This window comes from Phoxinus phoxinus (genome assembly GCF_949152265.1).
Source record: "Phoxinus phoxinus genome assembly, chromosome: 4".
NCBI lineage: Eukaryota > Metazoa > Chordata > Actinopteri > Cypriniformes > Leuciscidae > Phoxinus > Phoxinus phoxinus.
In genome coordinates this window covers 44,268,033-44,273,032 of record NC_136879.1, presented here as the reverse complement: position 1 = coordinate 44,273,032, position 5,000 = coordinate 44,268,033, and the positions used below count along the sequence as shown (strand labels likewise).

Here is a 5,000-nt window from a genome sequence, read left to right as displayed (position 1 = left end):
GTAATTTGGCACATTACTTTGAAGAATTAACCAGAAAGAAAAAAAATGTGCCTTTGAAATTTCACACTTTGTTATAGCACAGTTATTTCTGAAAATATTTTACATTTAATATTGTTTGGTTACACTTTATTTTAAGGTGTCATTGTTACAGTGTAGGTAATTCTATATTTAGGTATTGAGTAATATTAAGCAACTACATGTACTTACTATAGGGTTAAGGTAGGACTAGGATTTGGTTGAGGGTTAATTGCAAGTAATTATGCATAATTTACTGTTATTACTTTGGTAAGTACATGTAACATATGTAACAAGGACACTGTAAAATAAAGTGTAACCTATTTATTTTCTTCAAGGACTGTACTTATTTTGGGCAATTTGCATCAGAAAATATACAAAAAAATATTTTAGAACGATAGACAGAACGTTTTTTTTTTCGTGTGTAAAAAAAGTGTAAAGACCAGCGAGTCCACCGACACAGACAAGGCACTTATGCATTGCATTTTTTCCCTTCCTCTTTTATATATCTTGCTCTTATCTGTTGTGACCTTGCTTTACTATGTGCTTCCAAATCCCTACTATTACTAACACTTGTAAATCACGTCAAACGTTGGAGGCGGCACAATCCTAACAACCTGCGTACTTTCCCTATGTCCTCTAGTGCATTACTTTCATTTCCTCTTGGTCTCTAGAATAGCCAGTCTGCTAGACAAAGCGGATTTCATTACATCTATTGCTAGTCATTCAGGTCTCAACCTACGCGACTTCTGAGCAGATTTTTTAAACAGCAGGCTTCTTACACTTGTTGACTGTGTAAATGGTTATAGAGAAAAGCTGGGCATCATACACTATACAACGTTACACTACAAAACACTGAACAGAAACAAGTGACGCATTCTTCAGTGATTTTTTCGTATTTATAAGGATTTCCGTATTTTTCAACCTGGGAGCGAAGTTAGCTGCATTAACCCCATTGTGTAAATACTGAAACTGATGCAAACAATTACTAAACAAACGGCAGATTCTGGGTTCTGACACATTTATTTCATGCATGGCATCCGCAAGCTCGCGGTCTGAGCAAAAGTCGTGTAGTGTATTCCAGCCTTTTCTTTCATCCTTCTCTGAGGATGGTACTCCTCTCGTAGTCATGGAGGGGTGAGGTGTCTAAGACCCGACATCTAGCTACTGGAGTGCCTCAGGGCTCAGTGCTGGGCCCGCTTCTCTTCTCCATCTACATGTCATCAGTAGGATCTGTCATTCAGAAAAAAAAATCCCATCAATGCTATCATCTAGCTACTGGAGTGCCTCAGGGCTCAGTGCTGGGCCCGCTTCTCTTCTCCATCTACATGACATCACTAGGATCTGTCATTCAGAAACATGGTTTCTCCCATCACTGTTATCATCTAGCTACTGGAGTGCCTAGGGGCTCAGTGCTGGACCCGCTTCTCTTCTCCATCTACATGACATCACTAGGATCTGTCATTCAGAAACATGGTTTCTCCCATCACTGCTATCATCTAGCTACTGGAGTGCCTCAGGGCTCAGTGCTAAGCCCGCTTCTCTTCTCCATCTACATGTCATCACTAGATCTGTCATTCAGAAACATGGTTTATCCCATCACTGTTATCATCTAGCTACTGGAGTGCCTCAGGGCTCAGTGCTGGGACCGCTTCTCTTCTCCATCTACATGTCATCAGTAAGAACTGTCATTCAGAAACATGGTTTCTCCCATCACTGTTATCATCTAGCTACTGGAGTGCCTCAGGGCTCAGTGCTGGGCCCGCTTCTCTTCTCCATCTACATGACATCACTAGGATCTGTCATTCAGAAACATGGTTTCTCCCATCACTGTTATCATCTAGCTACTGGAGTGCCTAGGGGCTCAGTGCTGGGCCCGCTTCTCTTCTCCATCTACATGACATCACTAGGATCTGTCATTCAGAAACATGGTTTCTCCCATCACTGTTATCAACTAGCTACTGGAGTGCCTCAGGGCTCAGTGCTAAGCCCGCTTCTCTTCTCCATCTACATGTCATCACTAGATCTGTCATTCAGAAACATGGTTTATCCCATCACTGTTATCATCTAGCTACTGGAGTGCCTCAGGGCTCAGTGCTGGGACCGCTTCTCTTCTCCATCTACATGTCATCAGTAAGCTCTGTCATTCAGAAACATGGTTTCTCCCATCACTGTTATCATCTAGCTACTGGAGTGCCTCGGGGCTCAGTGCTGGGACCGCTTCTCTTCTCCATCTACATGTCATCAGTAAGAACTGTCATTCAGAAACATGGTTTCTCCCATCACTGTTATCATCTAGCTACTGGAGTGCCTCGGGGCTCCGTGCTGGGCCTGCTTCTCTTCTCCATCTACATGTCATCAGTAGGATCTGTCATTCAGAAAAATGGTTTCTCCCATCACTGTTGTCATCTAGCTACTGGAGTGCCTTAGGGCTCAGTACAGGGCCCGCTTCTCTTCTCCATCTACATGACATCACTAGGATCTGTCATTCAGAAACATGGTTTTTCACATCACTGTTATCATCTAGCTACTGGAGTGCATCGGGGCTCAGTGCTGGGACCGCTTCTCTTCTCCATCTACAAGTCATCAGTAGGATCTGTCATTCAGAAACATGGTTTTTCCCATCACTGTTGTCATATAGCTACTGGAGTGCCTCAGGGCTCAGTGCAGGGCCCGCTTCTCTTCTTCATCTACATGACATCACTAGGATCTGTCATTCAGAAACATGGTTTCTCCCATCACTGTTATCATCTAGCTACTGGAGTGCCTCAGGGCTCAGTGCTGGGACCGCTTCTCTTCTCCATCTACAAGTCATCAGTAGGATCTGTCATTCAGGAAAATGGTTTCTCCCATTACTGCTATCATCTAGCTACTGGAGTGCCTCAGGGCTCAGTGCTGGACCCACTTCTCTTCTCCATCTACATGACATCACTAGGATCTGTCATTCAGAAACATGGTTTTTCACATCACTGTTGTCATCTAGCTACTGGAGTGCCTCAGGGCTCAGTGCTGGGACCACTTCTCTTCTCAATCTACAAGTCATCACTAGGATCTGTCATTCAGAAACATGGTTTTTCACATCACTGCTATCATCTAGCTACTGGAGTGCCTCGGGGCTCAGTGCTGGGACCGCTTCTCTTCTCCATCTACAAGTCATCAGTAAGATCTGTCATTCAGAAACATGGTTTTTCACATCACTGCTATCATCTAGCTACTGGAGTGCCTCGGGGCTCAGTGCTGGGACCGCTTCTCTTCTCCATCTACATGTCATCAGTAGGATCTGTCATTCAGAAAAATGGTTTCTCCCATCACTGTTGTCATCTAGCTACTGGAGTGCCTCAGGGCTCAGTGCAGGGCCCGCTTCTCTTCTCCATCTACATGACATCACTAGGATCTGTCATTCAGAAACATGGTTTCTCCCATCACTGTTATCATCTAGCTACTGGAGTGCATCGGGGCTCAGTGCTGGGACCGCTTCTCTTCTCCATCTACAAGTCATCAGTAGGATCTGTCATTCAGAAACATGGTTTTTCCCATCACTGTTGTCATATAGCTACTGGAGTGCCTCAGGGCTCAGTGCAGGGCCCGCTTCTCTTCTCCATCTACATGACATCACTAGGATCTGTCATTCAGAAACATGGTTTCTCCCATCACTGTTATCATCTAGCTACTGGAGTGCCTCAGGGCTCAGTGCTGGGACCGCTTCTCTTCTCCATCTACAAGTCATCAGTAGGATCTGTCATTCAGGAAAATGGTTTCTCCCATCACTGCTATCATCTAGCTACTGGAGTGCCTCAGGGCTCAGTGCTGGACCCACTTCTCTTCTCCATCTACATGACATCACTAGGATCTGTCATTCAGAAACATGTTTTTTCACATCACTGTTGTCATCTAGCTACTGGAGTGCCTCAGGGCTCAGTGCTGAGACCTCCTTCTCTTCTCTATCTACAAGTCATCACTAGGATCTGTCATTCAGAAACATGGTTTTTCACATCACTGCTATCATCTAGCTACTGGAGTGCCTCGGGGCTCAGTGCTGGGACCGCTTCTCTTCTCCATCTACAAGTCATCAATAAGATCTGTCATTCAGAAACATGGTTTTTCACATCACTGCTATCATCTAGCTACTGGAGTGCCTCGGGGCTCAGTGCTGGGACCGCTTCTCTTCTCCATCTACATGTCATCAGTAGGATCTGTCATTCAGAAAAAAAAATTTTTTTCAATCACTGTTATCATCTAGCTACTGGAGTTCCTCAGGGCTCAGTGCTGGGGCCGTTTCTCTTCTTCATCTACAAGTCATCAGTAGGATCTGTCATTCAGAAACATGGTTTATCCCATCACTCGTGTCATCTAGCTACTGGAGTGCCTCAGGGCTCAGTGCTGGGACCGCTTCTCTTCTCCATCTACAAGTCATCACTAGGATCTGTCATTCAGAAACATGGTTTTTCACATCACTGTTATCATCTAGCTACTGGAGTGCCTCGGGGCTCAGTGCTGGGACCGCTTCTCTTCTCCATCTACAAGTCATCAGTAAGATCTGTCATTCAGAAACATGTTTTTTCACATCACTGCTATCATCTAGCTACTGGAGTGCCTCGGGGCTCAGTGCTGGGACCACTTCTCTTCTCCATCTACATGTCATCAGTAGGATCTGTCATTCAGAAAAAAAAACATTTTTCAATCACTGTTATCATCTAGCTACTGGAGTGCCTCAGGGTTCAGTGCTGGGACCGCTTCTCTTCTCCATCTAGATCACTAGGGTCTGTCATTCAAAACATGTTTTTTTCAATCACCGCTACACTGATGATACACAACTCTACCTCTCATTCCAACTAGCTGATCCAACGGTACTTGTTCGCCTGATACATTTCTTACTGGATGAAGGACCATCCCCTTCAACTAAATCCTGTGAAGATAGAACTGCTCGTGGTCTTGGCCAACCCAACACTACACCCAGTCTATATTCAGCTGGGTTTGTCATCCAT

The 5,000-nt window shown here is 44.7% G+C and overlaps 1 protein-coding gene across 3 annotated transcripts in view; it reads right to left on the bottom strand.

Annotated features, from left to right (window-relative positions):
* pde2a (phosphodiesterase 2A) overlaps nucleotides 1-5,000 on the bottom strand; it is a 143,704-nt gene that overhangs the window by 105,537 nt on the left and 33,167 nt on the right. The window lies entirely within an intron of this gene.